We start from the raw sequence: 23,766 nt of genomic DNA on the forward strand, positions 1-23,766 counted from the left end.
TAGCCATTACGCTAACTGCTGGTTCCCTCAACTTTTTGTAAGGAGTTAATTTTACCATTTTTTAAAATGAATTTTAATACGAATTAAAGTAGCAATCTCATTCTTTTTCTTGATATGAGGTACAGATTTTCTAATTGAGTGTGTAAAAAGACTGATTTAGGAATATCAAAGCTCCTGCCTGAGAAAATTCTAACCAAGATCACCTTTTGTAAGTTCTTCCCATTTATCTAAATACCTGCAGGTCCAGGCTCCATAGATGTCATACATAAAGCTAGCTGTGGTGCCCAAGAGGGGTCATATTATTTCCCACGCTTACCTTTTTTTTTTTTTAAATCCATTTTTAAAAGGAGAAACTGGCCTGTGGAAATCTAAGGATTTTAATGTGGTAAACCGGTATGCTGCTTTTTTGAATGTCTTTTCACTAAATGTCACTCTCATATTGAGATCACTGGTCTTACGTGTCTCGGTTCTCTTCAAGAATCTAGCAGACTTGAAGGGGCCCAAAATGCTTGTGTGTCAGTTCTTATTTTGAATTTACTAGATGGGCTTGTTATTAATTATTGCACTTGGGATTCCTTATAAGGCTGCTACTTGTCCTAAGAGGAGGAAATCTCCCCTACTCCAGACACTCCTGATATGGCTCCCAGTCACTTGGGGTGCCTACCTGTAGGGAGGAGCAAGTGTCCAGACTTGAAGGGGCCCAAAATGCTTGTGTGTCAGTTCTTATTTTGAATTTACTAGATGGGCTTGTTATTAATTATTGCACTTGGGATTCCTTATAAGGCTGCTACTTGTCCTAAGAGGAGGAAATCTCCCCTACTCCAGACACTCCTGATATGGCTCCCAGTCACTTGGGGTGCCTACCTGTAGGGAGGAGCAAGTGTCCTTTATCTTCAGAGGTGAGAGGCTCAGTCTCTCATTTGCCTGTGAATAAGACATTTTGTGTTTCCCCAGTACAAATGCACAGCAGTCAAAGGAAGCAGTTTTAAGGATGCAAAGGAGAAATACCCTTTAGAATGTACCTTTTTTCCTTTTCTTTATTTTTTCTTTTTTTAATATATATATATATAATTTGGTTTTCCTAATTACCCACTTGGAGGGGAACAAAACACTACACCTTGCTCGAAAGGAGCAAACCATTACCTGTTGCTCAAAGGGAAGAAAACCACTACCCCTCTCTGGGAGGAGAGAAAACCTCTACCTCTTGCTCAGAGGGGAACGAACCTGGGTTACACAAAACAGACAAACAAAACACAGGTGAACAAGCAAAACCAGCTTAGAAATAAACCAGACTAATGGGACCAGCAGTTGGCATAATGGCTATGTCGCTGGACTCCCATGTAGTCAATCACTGTTCGAGTCCTGGACCCAATGGCTTAAACTCACACCAGGCATGTGTGTGTGATCCCAAGATCCCAAGACAAGAGTGGAGGAGAAGGGATTGTGGTGTGGTCATCCCCCCCTGGGGGGTGATTTCTTGCTTTCCGTCTCTCTGGCCAGCACACATGCCCTATAGCAAAAAAACTCTCAAAAAAAAAAAAAAGAAGAAGAAAAAGAAAAAGAAAGAAAGAAAGAAAGAAAGAAAGAAAGAAAGAAAGAAAGAAACCAGATTGTCCACCAAATTTTGGGAGGTCCTATGCCAGAGAACTTACCAATCTTCCCCAAGGAGAGGCTCAGAACCACAGAGGGCACAAAGGGCCCAGTGCTGGTACCAGGCACTGGGTTCAAAGCAACTCCTCAGAAGATTCTGGTTCAACTCTGATCCCTTCATGGTTGTCATCTTGTTGATGGAAGTAACCAACTCTGTAAAAATAATAATTAATGTGGTTTATTTCTAAGCAGAATATGAGTGATATAGGCCCAGAGAGGAGGCAAAACACACCTTTCTCTCTTCCCAACATCAGTATTGTCTTGATCATTTTGGGGCCTGTTGGTTACCTTTTATTCATTCAAGTTGAGATTTTCCTGGTTCTTTGTATGACAAGTGATTTTCAACATACTGGTGGTCAAGTGGAGGACCTTATTACTGCTGGGCAGTTGTAAAAATTTAGACTTTCCATTCAATCTCTGATAACATCCAAACAGGAAGGAAAAGGAATGCCCCTTACTACAGGGAACAAGTGGCTGGGATCAGCAGATGGCACAAAGGTTACAGAAAAACAGACACCAAGGAACAGAAATGGCACTCAGGAGAGACTGAACTCTATTACGCAGGCATAAACAGAGGAGTTAACTGGAGGTTAGACATGGTCTTTCATGGGGGAATTGGGGAGGGGAGGTCTCCGGATGTTAGGAATGGGGAAGGGACTCAGAACCTGCCCTCAAATGGAAGTGGCAGAGAACAGGAAGTCTAACCTATCCAAAGTTTCAGGTTACCCTGTAGCTCCAGGGAGGGGCATTAAGTTTGCTAGAAGGCAGAAACCTCAGGCAGCTATCAGCCCTGAGTTATTCATGAATTCAGAGTCTCTCTATATTGGTCCAGAACTCAAAATAGCCCAATGCTGGCAATTGCTGACATTTCCCAGGTCTCTCAGAAATCACTGCGGTTTCCCCTTTGAAGTGATAAAAGCAACCTGAGACCTTGAGAATCCAGACACCCTGCTTATCTGATCCTTTCTTCTTTAGAGTAAATTCTGGGCTTCTTCCTGATAGGATACCCTTAGCCTGCTCACACCCAAACTCCCAGATAAAATACTGTGCTTAACCCCCTTGGGGGACCAGAGACTCAAGAGTGTTAACCCTCTGTGCCCACTAACATAATAAAAAGATAAAGAGTTCTCCTTTTTTCTCTTCAGAATGCTGTGTTTTCGCCCCTTTTCATCTGTTTTTTTGCAACAATATCATGGCTACATTGCTGGACTCCCATGTAGTTGACCGTGGTTCAAGTCCCAGACTCGGCAGCTTAAAACTCATGCCAGGTGTGTGTGTGTGTGTGTGTGTGCATGCCCAAAATCCCAAGAAGAGAATGGTGGAGGAGGGATTGTGTCATGCCCCCCCCCTTTGGAAGATAATTTCTCATTTTCTGTCTCTCGTTTCTCTCTGTTTCCCTGGCAAGTTCACAATGCCCTCTAGCAAAAGCCACTCTACAAAAAAAAAAGAGAGAAAGAAAGAAAGAAAGAAAGAAAGAAAGAAAGAAAGAAAGAAAGAAAGAAAGAGAGAGAGAAAGAGAGAGAGAGAGAGAAAGAAAGAAAAGATAAGAAGAGAAGGGAAAATAGAAAAGAAAAGAAAGAAAAGAAAGAAAAGAAAAGAAAAGAAAAGAAAAGAAAGAAAAGAAAGTTCAGTCTCCCCACCAACCCACAGCCTCTTCTGAATTTATCCCAGTGAGGAAGGTGGGGATGCTTTCTTACTGCCAAGGGAAGCTGAAAGTCTAGGCTTTCCATTTCCTAATGGGGTAGGGTCTCATATTTTCCCTCTGGCATTTGGCTGAAATAGGAAGGCTATTGTCTAAAGGCTTATGTCTTATTATGTTTTGATAAAATTCAATATGTACTCATAATTTCAAAATTTATAAGAAAGCATTATACTTGATGTTGAACCTTTAGAAGCAAGACTATTAAAGTCGGGAATAAGATAAGAATTTGTTCAGTCACTGATAGTACCTATTAATGAACAAATTGTCATCTTGGTCCAAAAAAATAAGACAAGAAAAGTAAGTAAGATGCACATGGATTAGAAAAGGAGAGAGAAATTATTTTTATTTTCAGATCATATCACTGAAGGAATAGAAAAGCCAAAGGAATCTGCTAATAAACCATGAGAAATAAAAAGAAAATAAGCAAAGATTCCATCAAACAACTGTAATTATATATAAGATATTTTTGTAACTTGGCTCACAGGCTAATACTTCTTTGCTAATCTTGACCGAGTTCAGTTAAGAGTCGCACAGGTGTCTCTCTCCAAATTACACAGCACGTTATTAGCCGAGTCAAGACAGGAACCCAAATATTGTGACTTCAAATCCAGTGATAATTCCATTAGGAGGCTTCACACATTTGTATTCCATACTAATACAAATGTGGCAATGGCAGAAATAGCAGTTTTTGAAGTACTGTGGTTTTCATTCTTGAAATTTTTGGCAAACAGAATGAGGATGGAGAGAAGAGATTCTGTAGAAACTGACTTAGAAAAGATTTTGAACAGATGTTTTACTCTCATTCAGACAATTTCTTGTGTTCCATGTTATAAGTTTTGATGTTTCTGGAACTGGCCAAGCCAAAGTTTTGGGGACGATATGGAAAGAAACTATCATAAGATGGCAAGGGAACTAGATGGAGTCAGATGACAACAGTGAAAAGTCCTAGGGGTACCCCATCAACACATATCTGGAGAGGAACTGAAAAAGAAAACCTGGACTGAAACAGAAAGAAATTGCCTCTCGTTCTCATTCCCCTGCTGCCGCACTTCTCATCTATCTATGAACACTGCAACATCTTTGAGTTAGGGCCTCAGACTTACTCATCTCTTTATCTATTCCGATTCCTTAGGTGATCTCATTCAGTTTCTTGACTTGAAACACCCAATTTTCTTTCTTTCTTTCTTTTTTCTTTCTTTCTTTCTTTTTTTTTTTTTTGGAGAGGTTTTTGCTATAGGGCACATGTGCTCGCCAGACAGAGAAGACAGAAAGCGAGAAATCACCCCCTGGAGGGGATGGCCATGCCTCAATCCCTTTTCCTCCTTTCTCCTCTCGGGATCTTGGGCACGCACGCACATGCGTCCGGCATGAGTTTTAAGCCACTGGGTCCAGGACTCAAACTGCGGACAACTACATGGGAGTCCAGCGACATAGCCATTACGCTAACTGCTGGTCCCACCCAATTTTATTTTCAACTCTAATCTCTTCCCTGAATTCAAGCCTTGTATATCCAGCCACCTACTCAGTATCTCCATCCAAATGTTCAAGAGACGTCTAAACATTAACATACGCTGTCCTCTACTTCATCTCCACCTGTCTTCTTCATCTCAGTAGTAACTGAATTGCAGATCCAATCACTAAGCTTTTCAGGCCAGAAAATTGTAATTATCCTTGTTTTCACTGCCTCATACCCCACATCCAACCATCACCAAATTCTATCAGTTCTGTCTTGGGAAAAAACAAACACCTAGAGCCTGGTCACTTTTTATCTTCTTCACCACTTTCCCCACTACCATCTCATGCCTGTACTATTCCACCAGCCACTAAACTAACTAACTTCTATCTTTGCTTCTACCTTAGTCCCCTATAATCTACTTCTTTAAAAGGCTTTTGCTATAAGGCAGAGAGGAAAGACAGTAAGAGGGAAAGTGAGGAATCACTCCCCAGGATGGCAATACCACAATCTTTTCTCCTCTCTTCTCCTCGTAGTATATTGGGCATGCACACACACCTGCCCAGCATGATATTTTTTTTAAAGAATTATTTATTTGCTTAATTCCATTTGTTATTACTATTTTTTAATTTAAGCAGAGACAGAGAAAGAGAAAAGGAAAGCAAGAAAGCAAGCCACCAGGTCAAGACTCAAACTATAGTCAGCTGTGTGGGAATCCAGCACCTTTAACCACCATGCCACCTGCTGGCTCCAACCCAGCATGTCTTTAAGCTACCAGGTCTGGGGCTTGAACTATGGTCAGTCATGTGAGAGTCCAGCACCTTAACCACCACACCACTTGCTGGTCCCTATAGTTTATTCTTTATAGGATGCTAGAGTGATATTTTTCCATGTCAAGTCAGATCCTGTTATCTCTCTACTTGCCAGTTATCTCTCATATCACTTAGAATAAAACGCAAGTCCTACACGGTGATTCTTAGTTACCTTTCTGATGTCATCTCCTGTTGCTTTCCCTCTAGACTGTAGCATACCTGTCACAGTAATCATCTCACTGTTCTCGAGTAAGCCAAGCACACTTCCACCTCAGGATCATTGCACTAGAGGAAATCCTTTCCCCAGATAACCATGTGGCTATCTTCCTTAAAATCTTCTCAGTGTCTGGGAACAGCAGATGATGTAATGGTTATGTTACTGGACTCCCACAGAGTTGACTGCAATTTGAGTCCTGGACCCGGCAGCTTAAAACTCATGCTGGATGACCGTGTGTGCATACCCAAGATCCCGAGAGGAGAATGGAAGAGAAGGGATTGTGGGATGGCCATCTACCCCCTTGCTTTCTGTCTTAAAAAAAAAAAAAATCTTCTCAGGGTCATCTATCCGACAGAACTTCCTTGTTTCCTGTATGAAACATTGCTCCATGACCTTTTACCCTCCTATTCCTCACCTTGCTTTATTCATTTTTTTTTTCACAGTCTCTACCACACGAACATCTCAGAAGACATAAAGGGACTTCACTCACTTTGTTCACTGCCTCAAATGAATGCGTGTCATGAGCAATCAAAATTGAGTAATTAGGGGGACCAGGAGGTGGTGTAGTGGTTAAAGGCACTGGACTCTCACATGGCTGACCACAGTTCAAGTCCTGGACCTGCCAGCCTGCTTTCTCACTCTCTCTCTCTGAGTCTCGCTCTGGTCAAATTAAAAAATAATAATGATCAATAAAATAAAGGAGATAATCCTTTTCTAAAACAATGAGTAATTAGGAATGATAGTCAGCATTTCCTTCTTCATCTTTGGAGAAGAAACTTGGGAGCATGAAAGGGCAGGGTTTCTCAGGGTCTCAGGAACCATCTGCTGTGAGATTGGTATAGTGGCAGAGCGGAACGTGGGGGAAATCCAGGCACGCTAGGGGGGGGCGAGAAAAAATTAAGGAGAAAATGTGGATATATTTCGAGGTTGTGGGGGAGATTTGTGTCATCTCAAACTGAAAAACCATTGTATATATTTAAACCATTGCTGCAGTATTACACCGAATTTAGTTCTAAAGTTAGCATTTCAATAGTCACTTGTTTTCAAAACAGCTATAATTGGAGTACCAAAAATGGCCACCTAGAAGCATAGCAGTGACCTGCTTTTAGAAGTTATTTCAGTTATCATCTAAAATCTTTCTTAGTAAGATAACTAAGCATGGCATTAGCATAAGAAATAAAGAACTGTAAATTTCAACTTACTAAGCTATCAGAAAAGTCATGTCATATTTTTTCTATATTTCTATGCAAAAATGTGTCATGAATTTTCTGACGACCCAATTTAAAAAAAAAATCAACAACCCAATTAAAATAAATAAATAAACAAATAAAAACAAGACTAGAGTCAGCAGGTACTATAGTAGTTAAGGCCTGGACTCCCATGTAGCCAACCATGGTTTGAGTCCCAGACCTAGTGACTTTAAACTCAGCACAGGGTGTGTATGCATGTGTGTCCAAATCCCAAAAGAATGGAGAAGAAGCAATTGTGGTCATGCCATGTGGCCACACTCCAGGGGGTGATTTTTTGCTTTCCTTCTCACCGTCTCTCTCTGTTTCTCTCTGCAAGTACATATCCCTTACAGGAAAAACAAAACAAAACAAAACAAAACAACAACAACAACAAAAAAAAAACCTCTAAAATAAAAGGAAGAGAGAGAGAAAGAAAAATAGGACCATTAGGATACCTTACTCATGCATGTTTTAGTCACCATTTAACCAGATGTTTAGACACCTTGAATAGAATACTTCATCCAGCTCACTCTGAAATACTATTAGTGTAAAAACGTCCCTGGGAATGCATGTGACTTTAATCATTTTGTACCTGGAACTTCATAGAACCAGGTATAGAAATGCTACTTTCTCATCCACTGTGGCTTCCCCGCGTCACACTCCTGTTGGCTGAGGTCTACATTAAACCTCACAGTTCAGTGCCTGAGGCTGGAGCATGTCCCTTCCCTCCTGGGCCCTAGTTCCCCTCCTGCCCACTCACAGGCTGCTGGTCACATGCTACCCAGCTCAGATGGTCATTAGTCCATACATGTGCTTTCCACAAACTACCCAAGTTTCTGCAAATTGCTTTTGAGTGGGTGGAGGTGAGAGAATCATTCTAGAGCTCACATCTCACTGCTCTGTGCTTGATTTTCAAGCTGCTGGGTCAAGGAGGATGTGGGATCCAGCACCTTAACCATTATACCACCCGCTGGTCCAAGTCTAAGGGGCTTTTAGAGCACGGCAGTTCTAAAACAGGATCAAGTCATTTGTTTCTATGATCCATAGTTTCTTCATCTGTAAAATTAAAATAAAACTGCTTTTTCTCTCTAGCTTACCTCATGGCTGTTGCAGAGGTAAAACTGCAGAATGGGTGTGAAAGCACTTTGTAACTTTGAAGAGCATTGGTAAGGTGACTATCGGCACATGAGGTGTTAGAGGGAGGGAATGGTTCTATTACAGCTTTCCTGGGAAGGGCTGTTGGAGAGTTGATTGAATTTGGGAATTTTTCCAGATGTCCAAAGCTCAGAGCTGGCTCTAGGTCAGTTTCACAATGTCCTCTCTGCCTCCTCCTCCTCCTTCTTCCAGGTTTATTTATTCATTGCAAGGGAGAAAGAGCATGCACCTGCAATATGGTCCTACCCCCAACTTTAGCCGCCCCTGGATCACAGCCATATGAGTGCCTAGTGTGTTCAGGGAAGTCTCCAGACACGAATCTGGAACCTTCCCAGTGCCTCATAGTGCTGTGTTTTACTGCTGCACCACCATCTGAGTCCCTTACTTCCTCCACTTCTAAAATACAAAAAGGAGGGTGGAGGAGAGGAGAGCAGAAGAGCTTTGGGTACCCCAGGTTGCATGCTGAATGCTTTCAACTCTGAAGAAGGGGAGAGTTTCTTTTTTCTTTTTTTTTTTTGAGAGGTTTTTGCTATAGGGAGCATGTACTTGCCAGAATGACAGAGACAGAGAGACAGAAAATGAGAATTCACCCTCCAGGGAGGATGGCCATGCCACAATTCTTTCTTCTCCATTCCAGAATCTCAGAACATGGATCTCCTCTGGGTCTAACTTCCATCTTTTCTGCTTTGACATATGATTATTTCATATTTGGATGGAGGAAAAACAATTACAGACATTCTCTGAAATCTCTTCATTGAACTCATTGAGAAGGTGATGTATGAAGCAGGAATAATGGAGACCAGCAATTGGCGTAATGGCTATGTTGCTGGACTCCCATGTAGTCAACCATGCTTCGAGTCCCGGACCTGGTGGCTTAAACTCAGGCTGGGCATATTTGCGTGCGTGCCCAAGATCCTGAGAGGAGAATGGAGGAGAAGAGATTAGGGCATGGCCATCCCCCTGGGGGGGTGATGTCTTGCTTTCTGTCTCTCTGTCTCTCTGTCTTTCTGGCGATCACATGTGCCCTATAGCAAAACCCTCTCCTAAATAAATAAATAAATAAAGCAGGAATAATGGAAAAAATGTCCACCATGCTCGTTGTCAAACCACAGAACAAGGACTATCCATATCACTACTCACAGCACAGTCTTCCTGCCCACTCCTCCCCTCCGCCCACACCTGACTCAGCAGTGACCCGCGTCCCTCTCTGACTTTGGCAGTGTTGTTCTTAGAGCAGATACATTCACAGATGTTCCAGCCACACCACCTAGACTTGAGTCCTCCTACTGTTTGCCCTGGGGCAAGCTGACTTTAATGACCTATCCCTAGGTTTTCTCATCTAGGAAATGAGGATGACACAGTTCCTGGTCCACAAGATTGTAAATAAATTAATCCAGATTAAAAGACCATAACGGACTACCTCCTAGTAGAACTTTTCATTTCAAGCTAGTAAGTCTTCCAGAAACATTAGCTATCAATTTAATTAATCCATTTAAAATAGCTTCTCACAACCTAGAAAGGGCCAGGCTGGGATCAGCGAATGGCATAGTGGTTATGTCACTTGACTCACACATGGCTGATCGCAGTTCGAGTCCTGGACTCGGTAGCTTGAAAATCATGCCAGGCACTATGTGTGCGTACCCAAGATCTTGGGAACAAAATAGAAAAGAAGGGATTGCGGTGTGGTCATCCCCCCTGAGAGGAAGGGTGATCTCTCACTTTCCCTCTCACCGTCTCTGTCTCTGCATGTGCCCTACAGCAAAAACCTCTTACAAAGAAAAAAGGGCCAGACTTGGGTTAAATGCTAGGGGTAAACAGATGAAGGCCCAGACCCAGTCTTCGTGAGGAATGCTGTGGAGCCACGTGTCTGGACCATCTCTCCTCTTGCCTCTGTCCTCAGAGTTGATGCTCCAGCTTCCTCTCACTGCAGTAAAGCTACCTAGGCCCTTCATGTAGGCCACTCTACCCTAACTAGCACCTACTCCTCATCTCAGATGCCCTGACTTCTTGCTGCCCTCTGCTGACATGAGGCTGTATGCCATGTGCCAGGCTTGTATGAGGGTGGTTGGGGGAGTGTGCAGGGGTGGGGCAGACAATGAAAGATTTCTGCTGTACCTAGTTCTGCTTTCATGAGGCTCACCCTGCCAATACGCTCTGCCATTATATTCACATACTGTAAACATTTCTCAAAAAATAAAGGGAGATTAGTAGAAACTGAACATTTTCTCAGATTCTTAGCCGTTGTACAAATTAGTGTAAATAGACTGAAGAAGCATTTTTGGAAGCATTTTGTGGAAACGAAGGGTGGTCCTTACCAAACACTGTATAATGTTGTAAGAAGACAGGCTATGCCTCACACTGTGCTGGAAATGACATCAAATTGGCAGTAGGAATAGAAAGCAGATTGGGAGAACCTTCCGCCCCATGCCCCTGGCTAGCTCTGCCCTCTCTGACTGATCTGAACAGGCAATAGCGACTCCACGCTAACCCCGACCTGAATGCAGGGATACTACCGGTGGAAATTCACGTTAAAAGCATGTTCAGGTGTTGGGATTAGTGAGCCTGTGGAAAAATTGGGTCTTAGAGGAGCCACGCAGTTTCTCTCTGTCTTGCTCTACTTGGACTCCTCCAGGAGTGGGGAGCTCATGGCCTCCCAGATGCTGCTGGGTAGAAATGACTGAGAAAGAACCCAGCAAGTACACCAGCTGGGGGAATCTCAAACACTCCCCTTATTCAGCTTTATTACCTACATCTCCATTTCTGTAAGTTCCCTCTTTTTGTTTTTTTTTTTTTTTTGAAGTTTATTTATTTATTCCTTCCATGAACAAAAGAGATGAAGACAGGACAGAGACACACCCCCAACAGGATCCAGATGTAATGATCCACCTAAGCTTTAGCCAGCCCAGACTACAGGCACATGTGTGTACACAGTGTACTCTGGGAAGTCTCCAGAACCCTCCTGTGTGGGTCTGCCTTAGAGAGCATCTCTTTTTATTTTATTATAAAACACAAATAACGCATATCACTACTGTCACCAGCCAGCCCCTATGCAAGTTCCTCTCTTACGCATGGCCTTGTTTCCAGTTTTTTCCCTCCTTGAGTAGATTCGTGTCTCACGACTCTCATATCCCTTTCCCTCTTTCTGACCCACCTGTAAGTGTTACAGCTGTTCTGCGATCCACATTGCTCTTCCTGAGTGGACTAGATACAAAGCAGTTTCCATGGCCAGAACACAGTAGTTGTTCTCAGTGAGTGTGCTATGTCCCTTCAAGATGGGTCACTAATATTGAGCAGCTCATTGATTCGTCACTGATTTGGTACGCCCCTGAAATAGAGCACTGTATTTAGAAAGTCATGCAAAGTGGTTCTGAAGTAGGGTCCAAACTGCTCCAAAAACTAAGATGTAAAGTGTGATGTTAAGGCCAGTGCAAGTGGGGAGATAGCCTGTGGGGCATGGAAGGAATGTCCCTTTTGAAAGATAGCAGCCTAGTTGGAGTTGTAAATATTCTGCTCAATAGTGAGAGCAGCAGAGGGTGAGCGCCATTTAATCCCTCCCAGCACATTGCTGCCAGCCCAGGAAAGTAGACAGTAACTGTGTTACCCCCGAGCTGTGAATCCCCACCACTGACAGCTGAGAGCACCTGCAGTTCTGCAAGATCCAAAAGAGAACCTTCTCTACCCCCTCAGCTTCCACGAAGAATCTTTAAGGCCTGGTCACCTGCTGGTGGGAAGTTTCTGGGTGCACACCAGAGACCTCCCTGGGTATGCTAGCGAGTGTGCAGCCATGATCCTGGGTTGGCTGAGACTGGGTAGACTGTGGCATCAAGGCCCCATTGAGGGTGCTTTCTCTCTCTCTCTCTCTTTTCTTCTCTCATGAAAGAAATAAACTTTTAAAAAATTAAAAAGAATCTATGAAGGTTAGCCATCTGCCAAGTTAGGAGTTGGTCCCTAATATCTCCCTCACTCTTTATGAAACTTGAAAGTTCAGGGACTTCTGCAAACCACAACCTAATTTGATGGGACCAGCAGGTGGAATGGTGGTTAAGACACTGAGCTCCCTACATGGCCGACCATAGTTCAAGTACTGGACCTGGTGGCTTGAAAATCAAACTGGTCATATGTGCATGTATGCCCGAATCCCAGGAGGGATTACGGTGAGGCCATTTGCCCCCCGGTAGGTGTTTTCTCACTTTCTCTCTCACTGCCCTATGGCAGAAACAAAATAAAAAATAAATATATAAAAGAAGAAGAAGAATTTGATAACTCATTAGACTCGACTAGGAAGTACAAGATCGAAGGGCTGATGGAGTCAGCATTTGATGAGGCCAGCTTCCTGGTTCATAGATAATACTTCTCCACTTAGCACATGGTGGAAAGGATAAAGGAATTCTGTCTGGCTTCTTTTATAAGGGCACTAATCCCATTCTCGAGTTTGGAGTCCTCATGACCTAATCACCTCACAAAGGCCCCACCTCCTGCTACAATTACCTTAGAGATTAGGATTCCAACAGATAAGCTTTGGAAGAACACAATCATTCAGACTATGGCATAAAAAATAGGTTTGATTTAAAGTGTAAATATGATTTTCTTTTTTAGTAAAATGGAAATTAATAATGTAAGTTTAGCATCTAATCACCTCCCCCCATTTCCATGAAAGAACATTGTTCCAGACATAGAAATAAGGTTGTAGGATATAAAGTCAATATACAAAATTAGTTTTAGTTTTAGTTTTATACAGCAGTAAACTTTTGGAAATGAAATAAAAATTCTCTTAGTATTGTTAAGAGAGGAACATAGAATACTCAGATAAGAATTTAACAAGATGTGTCCAATGCCTACATACTAAAAACTAGTAAACACTGATAAGAAAAATTAAGAAGACCTAAATAAAGACAACATGTTCAAAGACTGGAATAAAATAGAATAAAATAAAAATAGTTCTAGGTTAAAGGATATTAGTTTAAAAATGTAACAAATAACTAAGAAAAAAAAAGAGGAAGAAGAAATAAGTGGAAACCTGAGTGAGTTCTGGTAACTTAGAAGGAAGCCATCCCTGGGTCAACTTGCTTGTTACAGAGATAAACTGTGGAGGCAAGAGTGGAGGGGAGTGTAGGTTGCTTCTATACTCACTATTCTGTGAAGGAACGATATGTTAAAGAGGCCAATAGTGGTGAACCCCACAATGAGAGAACTGGATAGTGGAGCAATGCCAGCAAGAGTAGGCCTGAAAGTCTTGTTTTATGTCTCAGGAAAATCAGGAAAGAATTGAATAATACAACTTCTGTAGGGTTGCAGACGGTGAAGATTATGATACTAGAATTCTACAACCATTCTAAGTTGTCTCTTTCTCTCTCTCTCTCTTTTTTATTTTTTTGCTATATGGTTCATGCACTCACCAGAGAGAGACAGAATGAGACAGACAGAGACAAAGTGAGAAATCACCACCACCACCCGCAGGGGGAATGGCCACACAGCAATCCCTTCTCCTCCATTTTCCTATTGGGCTTTCGAGCACTCACACACACGCCTGGCATGTTTTCCAAGCTGCCAGGCCTGAGACTCTAACTATGAAGTCAGGCACTTGAGATCCAGTACCTTAACCACCACACCACTGCTGGCCCCCAAGTTGCCACTTTGTATGGGGGAAAAAGAGAAGAACATTTCAGATGTACAAAATACCCCATCCTTGGGAAGCCGTAGCTGTTAGGGTATAACTGAATGAGATGGATTTAGTGCATGTGTAGACCAATATGATATTTGTCTATATAAATTTAAAGACAGACACATACAAGGGATCTTCAAAGATATTATGGCAAATGTGTGTTGTGAAAAAACTATGCATGGATTTCCATTTTTTTAATTTTTTTTTCCTTTAACTGTCAAAGAATGTGTGTATTCACCAGAAAGACAAAGAAAGAGAGGGAAAACACTTCCCAGTGGGGCATGATCACACAAAAGTACATTTTCTTTCATTTCTCCATCCTCTTGGGGTTTTAGGCATGCATACACATGTACCTGTTGTGTTTTTCAAGTTGCTAGAAAGGGTGCTTGAGCACTGGTTGGCCATGTGGGATCTAGCTCCCTTAACCACTAGGCTACTAGGCAAAAAAAAAAAAAAAAGTGTTTTGCACCAAAATAGGTTTGTACTTTAATTAAATTTTTCTAAAACTTTAAAAGGTTCCTTCATGTGTTTGTGTGCATGTGTGTGTATAATTTCTCTTCCTAGCATTAGAAAATTTCCTTATGAATAATATAACGTATGGCATAGATAAATTCACAGAAAAAGTGTAAACCATTAAAAGAGCATGTGTGGGAAAAGAAAAGGATGAAGGTCATACTTTGGGGTTATATAAAAATAGAAAATAAAATCAGAGAGGTCGAAATAGAACAGAAGTAGTGCCACTGGAGAACAAGAGACTATAAAGTTCTGTGGAAAAGGTGACCAATGGGTCCAAGGCTAAGGGAAGCCCTGGGAAGATAAGAGATAATGACAACCATTGGATTTGGCATGAGCAGATCATAGTTTTGTTGCCTGGGGTGGGGGGCAGATACCCGACTACACTGGATTCGGAGCTGGTTGGGAGGGGAGGGAGCCCTCTTTCTCCACTCCTTTTCAATATAGTGCTCGAAGTCCTAGTTAATGCAATCAGAAAAGAGAATGAAATAAAAGACATTCAAATAGTAAAAGAAGAATAAAAGAAGAAATGAAATTATCTCTATTTGCAGATGACATGATTGTATACATAAAAGACCCAAGGGTATCCATGAAAAAAACTTCTCAAAGTAATATGCATGTACAGTCAAAAACTCCTGGAAGTAATAAATAAATACAGTAAAGTGGCAAGATACAAAATCAACATACACAAATCTATAGCATTTCTATATACGAACAACAAACAGACTGAGATAGAACTGAAGAAAGTAATCCCATTTACTATAGTCATGAAAAGTATAAGATACCTAGGAATAAATCTAACTAAAGAAGTCAAAGACTTCCACAAGGAAAATTAAAAAAATTGAAAATGACAAAAAAAAGTAGAAGGACATCTTATGTTTCTAGATCAGATGAATTAATAAAATCAAAATGGCAATTCTATCCAAATTAACCTACATATTTAATACAACCCAATCAAATTACCAGCGACATTCTTCACAGATTTAGAAAAGACAATCATAGAGTTTGTCTAGAATTATAAAAGACCCTGTATTGCCAAAGAAATCCTGTGCAAGAAGAGTGGAGTAGGAGGCATCTCACTCTCTGACCCCAAAATAGATTACAAAGCTCCGATAATCAAATCAGCATGATATTGGCCCCAAAACAGACAATGTGGACCAATGGAACTGAATAGAGACCCCAGAAATAAACCCCAAAACATGTAGCCAATTGATTTTTGACAAAAGGTACCAGTCAATCCAGTGGGAAAAGAAAAACCTCTTTAGCAAATGGTGCTGGAAAAACTGGGTACCCACTTGCAGAAAGGTGAATCTGGACTTTTATCTCTCACCATTGACAAAAATCATCTCAAAGTGGATCAAAGATCTAAACCTAAGACCTCAAACTATAAAAACTACTGATGGAAAACCCTGAGGAAACTCTGAGAGACATTGGGGTAGGCAAAGACTTTTTAAATAAGACCCCCAAAGCACAAGCAATAATCCAAAAAATAGATAAATGGGATAATGTCAGATTAAGAAATTTGTGCACAGTAAAAGACGCAGTAACTTGTGTGAATCAACAACTCTTGGAATGGGAGAATACTTTTGTAAACCATGCCTCAGATAAGGAACTAATAACCAGAATACACAGGGAACTCAAGTGGCCTAGTCAAAAAAAAAAAAAAAAAAAAAAAAAGATCAACCCAATTAAAAGATGGGAAAATGAGCTGAACAAAAAGCTCTCTAAGGAAGACTTATGAACAGCCACAAAGCATATGAGTAAATGCTCAACAACCCTCATCATAAGGTAGATTCAAATCAAACCCACAATGAGGGCTTGACTGAGGAGAGGACTCCTGCTCGGAGGCGCAGGAATTAATTTAAGAAGATGGCAGCTTTTACTCATATGCTTTGGAAGCAACATTCTTTGAACTGTGACAGCATGTTATCAGACATTCCATCAAAGAAATTAATTTTGGACTTTACTGAAAGTCTGTTTCCATCACCTACTAAAAAGCACATTTGTCAAATCAGAAATAAAGGTGAAGAAGAGGTGCAATATTCTCAACAAGGCCATTTCATTTCGAGTTCACTTAAAACAGTTAAAAAAATAGATTACCATCTGCAAATGAAGGTTCACCATTTAAAACTGCTATGTCCACTGTATCCTTTTACAACAAAGATAAGTGGCACTTCAATCCACTGGAGAGGAAGATGATAAAGGAGAGTAGAGCAAATAACCTAAAACATAATAATGCAGGTACACCTATTCCCAGTGTGACAGAAAAAAGACAGGGAAAACCAGTCTGCCCCAAGAAGAGGAACAAAAAACCACAGAAGAGTTTGACTGCTAAATATCAACCAAGCTATAAGCGCATCAAGCCTGTATCAAAAAATTCTAAAAATCCCAAGCAAAATCTAGTTGTCTGTAAACCAGTTGTGCAGAAATAGAATAAATGTCATTCAGCTGAAAGTGATTTGAATCCTCCTCGGGTTCTAAGTCAAAAAGTAAAACCACAAGTTACACTCCAGGGTGGAGCAGCATTTTTTGTTAGGAAAAAAAATCTCTTAGACATTCATCTCTGGAAAGTAAGTCATCAAAGTCAGAAGTAACTGAGGATTCTAATATAGAGACTGTCAGTGAAAGAAAAACTTCTGAGACAAGGCAAGTGCCAAAGAACTTGTTACTAGAAAAGAAACTGAACATTGAGCTAAGTTCAAGAAATAAAAATGAAGAGGTATTAATAAAGGATTCATCATGTGGAGTAATTTCTTCAGAGGAATATAAACTTGAATCCACCGGATGTGCTAACTTCTTGAAATTTACCAATTCACAAAAAAAATACTAACGCTGGAGATACAAAGAAAGAAACAAAAGATCAACTCATCATTGATGCAGGTCAGAAATATTTTGGGACTACTGTGTTTCCACTAAGTTTTGTGGAATGATTTATACTGCTTCTAACCCGGAAGATGAAATACAGCATGATCAATATCACCACAGATTTATGGAAGGAATAAAATATGTGGGCTGGAAGAAAGAACGTGTAGTAGCACAGTTTGGGGAGAGGAAAATTGTGTGTCTTGTCACGTGATCCAAGTTATGCTCTCAGAAAGGTAGAAGATGTCCAAGAACTTGTTGATGATGAATTGGGCTTCCATCAAGTTGTTCCCAGGTGTCCAAATAAAACCAAAACTTTTCTCTTTATATCTGATGAGAAGAGAGTAGTTGGGTGTTTAATTGCAGAGCCCATCAAACAGGGCTTCCGCGTCCTATGTGAACCAACTGGCCCCAAATCTTCATGCTCTAAAGACTCTCATAGAGCTTGGCCATGCTCAGATGTCCCAGAACCTGCACTCTGTGGGATAAGTAGGATCTGAGTTTTCAGACTGAAGAGAAGAAAGCGCATTGCAAGACGACTGATTGATACTCTCAGGAATTGCTTCATGTTTGGCTGTTTTCTCAGCACTAATGAAATAGCATTTTCTGACCCAACACCTGATGGCAAGTTATTTGCAACCAAGTACTGCAATACTCCTAATTTCCTTGTGTACAATTTTAATAGCTAAAGCTGATTACAACTATAAAACAATCACTTCATGAGTAAATTAAAAAAGGCTTCTTATCTTACAATATGGACTACTGATACTTAATATAGTATAAAAATAAACACTGAGACATACACATACATACCTATGTGATTAGCACTGAGTGTCCTTAATTATGAAGTGTTGTTGCTATAACTGTAACATCACTTGCATCTTACATAGGAGCATGTCGGTGGTTTTCTGCAGAACAGTGACCACTTACCTCTTTTTAAAGTACACTTTTATAGACTAAGATTTTCTCATACCCCATCTGAAGCAAAAATGCCAATTTAAAGCTAAGCAAATAACTTCTATGTCCAACTTTGAAAGGTAATTCCTGAATTGTGTATACACAGTTCTCACTTGATAGGCACTTCTCTGTAGTAACTCAGTTTGAATATATTTAGGAAGTGTTTTGAATTTCCAATTTATAACAAAAATAGATGGTAAGGAGTAAGTTATCTCATATCTATTTATGTAGAGCGGAGCATAATTCTATAGCTTAATGTTTTAATCATTTTGAATATCAAATTAGTTCAGTGCACATCTCATCAGATTTAGTAATTGCACTATTATCATTTCACTAATTTTTCTCATGTGAAAATACTGTAGTGCTACTTATTTTTAAGGAACTCACTACTGATAATTGATGTTATTAACAAAATGGGTGCCTTGTAGTATTAGATTAATTTGGTTTCATTTTTTAATTTTTGGCTTGTCTAAAATAAACCTTACTTGTTCTAAAACATCTGGTATAAGTTGTTATAAAACAGAACCAAAATTTGGCAATGGAACCAAGATTAATAAAGGGAACTCGGCTGATAGACCAGAGAACATGATGACATGTAAATATATTTAAATATACACACAGTTTTCTAATATGATTCTTGGGATACTTATGTTGGAAAGCAAAGAATCATTCAGATTGTGTTCATTCTAAAAACTAACTGCTATCTGGCTGTAAGACTCTAAATAATTAGTTTCCAAGTTGTAACCATGTAGAATTTGTTTATCTGCATTATTCTTTTTTCTTGTAAGTTAACATGGTTCCAAAATTTAAAAGCTTGGGTTCTAGGAAGAATGAATATGGAAGTGTTAAAACGTAATTATGCAAACATTTTAATGTTCTTTTTTGCACTGCTGTTAAATGTTTTAAAGTATTTTATTTAAAAATTTTTATTAACATTATTTTGTTTGTTTAATGCCTTTGTGGTGAATCAATTACAATTCTCAATTGTTTATTCTTATACAAAAACAAACAAACAAACAAACAAAAAACCACAATGAGATATCACCTAACCCCGGTCAGAATGGTGAAGATTTAAAAAAAAAAAAAATTATAAATGCTGTCAGGGCTGTGGTGAAAAGGGCACTCTCCTACACTATTGGTGGGAATGAACATAAATTGGAGAACAATATGGAGGTTCCTTAAAGATCTACAAATAGTACTACCATATGATCCAGCAATTCCACTGGTGGGTATCTAACCAAAGGACAGCAGAATGCTTAGTTGGAAAAGTGCTTGCACATTTGTGTTTATTGCACCATTGTTCACTATTGCTAATACATGAAACTAACCCAAATGTCCACGAACAGATGAATGGATTGAAAAAGTGTGGCATCTATACTCTATGGAATACTACTCAGCCTTAAAAAAAAAAAAAAAAAAAAGACACTGACTTTTTTTTTTTTTTTTTAGAGGTTTTTGCTAAAGGGCTCATATGCTCACCAAAAAGATAGAGACAGAAAGACAGAAAGCGAGAAATCACCCCCAGGAGTATGGCCACACCACAATCCCTTCTCCTCCATTCTCTTCTCAGGATCTTGGGCACGCATGCACACATGCCTGGCATGAGTTTAAGCCACCGGGTCCAGGATTCAAACCGTGGTCGACTACATGGGAGTCCAGCGACATAGCCATTATGCTAACTGCTGGTCCCAAGACACTGACTTTTGATAGAAAGTGGACAAATATGGAAGATTTACTGCTAAGTGAAGCAAGTCAGTCTATGAAAGAGAGACATCGTATGTCTCTAGTTTAATATATACCAACCATCCACACTCTATAGTGATAACTGTAAAATTAGAGGATACAGAAGCATGGAAAATGGTTATGGATCCTGGAGACAGTGTGGGAAGAGGGTGGGGGAAAGGCAGAAAGTGTGAGGAAAGACATTAAGGAGAAAAATAGAGACATGAGACATTTATGGGACACAGAAATGGAGTATTATCTGTTGATGATAACATGTATAGTATCCTCAACTGGACTGGTATGAAGTGTATTCATATTGGGAAAATTCACTTTACAAGCTAAGTGATGTATAGTGATTGAATGTATAAAAGAAATTTAAAAAATAAATTGGGACTCAGGTGTTAGGGTATATAGAAAAGGCATCCTTAAGATTTAAGACTGTAGAGACTGGCCTGTGACATGGTGATTAAGGATGCTGGACTCCAATATGGCCAACCATGGTTCTAGTCCTAGACCTGGCTGCTTTGCTTGCTTTCTTACATCCTCTCTCTATCTCTCTCTCTCTCTCTCTCCCTCTCTGGTTAAAAAAAAATTAATAAATCAATAAATAAAGTTTGGCATAACAAGAAAGCTATGAGGCAAAGTAGGAGTTCTGTGAAGTGACAATTGGAAGATTCCCTGGTGGCTCCAACCTCTAGGCTAGTCTTGGGAGAAGTGGGTCCAGAGTAGGAGATCAGAAGAGAGGAGGTGGCACCTGTATCCAAAAGGAATTTGATTCATCTATTTGCCATATCCAAAATGACCCTGGGCTCCAGACCCATGATAACAACTTTCAATAATGGGGCCGACTAGAGTGGCTCTTCAGTACTGTTCCTGTTGTAGGGTCATCAGGGAGCTTGTCCTCTATCCTTGGGCCCTTTGGGTCCAATGACCTATTTGCTGGAAATTAGAACATGGTATCCTGGTGGGGTATCTCAATTTGGACCTTGTTTGGCCCAGTGTCCCTTTTGTTCACAGACAGACTATTCAGCATCTTTGTTATTGTTGGAAGCCCCAAGCCATTGGATAGGAGGAACTTTGGAACATAGCCAATAATTGGACCTGCTTTTTATCTTCCCCTTTCTCTCTTTCTAAGACCCTTGACTCTCCTCTTGATTATTAAAGGTTATAGTGGCAGCCTGAAGGAGCTCATCCAAGGCTACTCCTGACCCCTGCATGAGTCCTTGGAGTTTTTTTTTTTTTAAAGTATTATTGTTATTTTTCAATATTTAGGTGCCTATTGGAATAAGTACCTGTCTTTGGAAACAACTTTAAATTCTGAATCATCTGAGAATTTGCTTAGATTTGCTCTGATCTGTGAGGAATCTTGAATTGTGAAGATCTAAACTTGAATGGATCCTGTTTTGGTTTTGTTTTTGTCTTTTTTTTGGAGAGGTTTTTTTCTTACTGGGAGCGTATGCTCGCCAGAAAGACAGAGAGATAGAAAGCGAGAAATCACCCCCCAGGGAAGATGGCCACACCGCAATCCCTTCTCCTCCATTCTCCTCTTGGTATCTTGGAGGGGTGTGAGTTAAAGCCACTGGGTCCAGGGCTCGAACCATGGTCGACTACATGGGAGTCCAGCGACATAGCCATTATGCTAACTGCTGGTCCCTGGATCCTGTTGTTTTGCTTATCTTTTATAACAAGCAGCCAAGTACAGCCAGTTTACAGATTTTACAAATAATCTGCCTTGTTGGTTATAGAAGAGCTTAGCTGGAGAATATCATCAGTTTTTTTTGTTTGTTTGTTTGTTTTTTTTGTTTGTTTGGTTTTTTTTGGAGAGGTTTTTTCGCTATAGGGCGCGTGCGCTTGCCAGACAGACAGAGAGAGACATAGAGACAGAAAGCGAGAAATCACCCCCCAGGGGGGATGGTCATGCCGCAATCCCTTCTCCTCCATTCTCCTCTCGGGATCTTGGGCACGTACGCACATGTGCCTGGCGTGAGTTTTAAGCCACCGGGTCCGGGACGCGAACCGCGGTTGACTACGTGGGAGTCCAGCGACATAGCCATTACGCTAACTGCTGGTTCCCTGTTTGTTTTTGTTTTTAAGAATGATTTATTCCGGGGCCAGCAGTTGCATAATAGCTATGTCACTGAACTCCCATGTAGTCAACTACAGTTTGAGTCCCGGATCTGGTGGCTCTAACTCACACCGGGAGCGTGTACATGCGTGCCCAAGATCCAGAGAGGAGAATGAAGGAGAAGGGATTGTGGTGTGGCCATCCCCCCGGGGAGTGATTCTCGTATTCTGTCTCTCTGTCTCTCTGGCAAACACATGCACTCTGTAGCAAAAACCTCTCCAAAAATAAAAGAATTATTTATAATTATTGTTATTTTTAAAATTTGACCAGAGAAAGATAGACAGAGAGAGAGAGAGAGAGAGAGAAAGTGAAAAAAACAGCTCCTGAGTCTGGGACTCAAACTGTGGTTAGCCACATGGGAGTCCAGTGCCCTAACCACCATACCACCTGCCAGTCCCAAATACACTCATAGTTTAAACTTTTATTTTTATGGCTAAACCTGATCATCTAACTTGTATTGGGACCAGGCCGTAAGTTCTGGGTGTTAAACTTGTCCCAGCTCCTGAGAATGCAGCTAAGTGGAGAGTCCCAAGGGTAGAAGTTTAATCGCCTATGTGGACGAGAAAATGGGGAATTCCAAAAGGAAGGAAGGGAGAAGACAGCCAGGAACTCCAGCATTAACCTGTCCCATTCCGTGCCTTTACTCCTGCCCTAACAGGTGCCAGGACAGGAATTCTCTAGTCCCTGTCCCCCATACTGAGGCCTGCCCAAAGCCAGTTCTGGGACCATCATTAAAGGGCTGTCTGAATGTGCGTCCCCTGTGAAGATGGTTGGCTAGTCGAAATCCATCTTTTGCTCTTTGATAAGCAAGTGTGTCAAGGGGAAACTGAAGTACTCTAGCCTGGAAGGTAGGTGGGTTTCGTGGGAGGGCTTTTTTTTTTTTCCTTATATTATTTTATTTAAAACTTACATTGATTTTTTGAATTAGATCTTGTTATTAACCCTATTTTCAGAAGAGAAAATTGAGGTTCACATAGGTTAATTAGCTGCCTGAGATCACACATATGCTAAGTAGCAAAGGCAAAACTATGGAGTAATATTCAGGTCTAGTCTGTCAGATTTAGGAGGGCCTTTTTTTTTTTTTATCATCATATCTTCTTCATATTACATTGGATTACATATAACTTTACTGTGTATTACATTGTTTCTTCAAAAGGGAATGCCATGCATGTCAGTCAGTACAGAGACATTAATCTCCCCACTTCAACATTCCATATCTTTTCTGTTTTCCCCAATCATTATCTTTATTATTCTAATTATTTTTATAAAACAGTCAATTGCTATTTCTCGTTTTGCTTGTAAAAATACTTTGCCCATCATGAAACACTTCTCAGACCAATCCAGTTGAGAATTCTATACATGTCATCATCAACAGTTAATAAGCCCTATCTGTTTCTCACTAACGTCCTGTCTCTCTATTGTTCACTTGCTATCTTTCTCTATCCTCTTCTCTTCACTTACCCCATTCCACACTGTCCTATTCTCATTAAGTACCTTCACTTCAAGAATGGTAGAGTAGTTCCTGTTCTTCCCTGAGGCAATGCAGGGCTGGTAACCATCATCTTCTCAAGTTGCAAGTTCTCAGACCTTGTTTTCCGCTTCAGCTTGCAGGTCCAAAGGCCACACGCCGGCCCTGGAGAGGCAGCTGAACGCCAGGGCATGAGCCCTGAGCCGCAGGACCCCCGGAGGGGGGCCGGCCAATCAGCG

General features: G+C 40.7%; 1 pseudogene; it reads left to right on the plus strand.

The window, feature by feature from the left end:
* Positions 1-16,298: 16,298 nt before the first annotated feature.
* Positions 16,299-17,944, plus strand: LOC102476217 (N-acetyltransferase ESCO2 pseudogene; annotated as a pseudogene).
* Positions 17,945-23,766: the final 5,822 nt, after the last annotated feature.

The sequence above is a fragment of the Tupaia chinensis genome, unplaced genomic scaffold (assembly GCF_000334495.1).
Source record: "Tupaia chinensis unplaced genomic scaffold, TupChi_1.0 Scaffold146187_1, whole genome shotgun sequence".
NCBI lineage: Eukaryota > Metazoa > Chordata > Mammalia > Scandentia > Tupaiidae > Tupaia > Tupaia belangeri.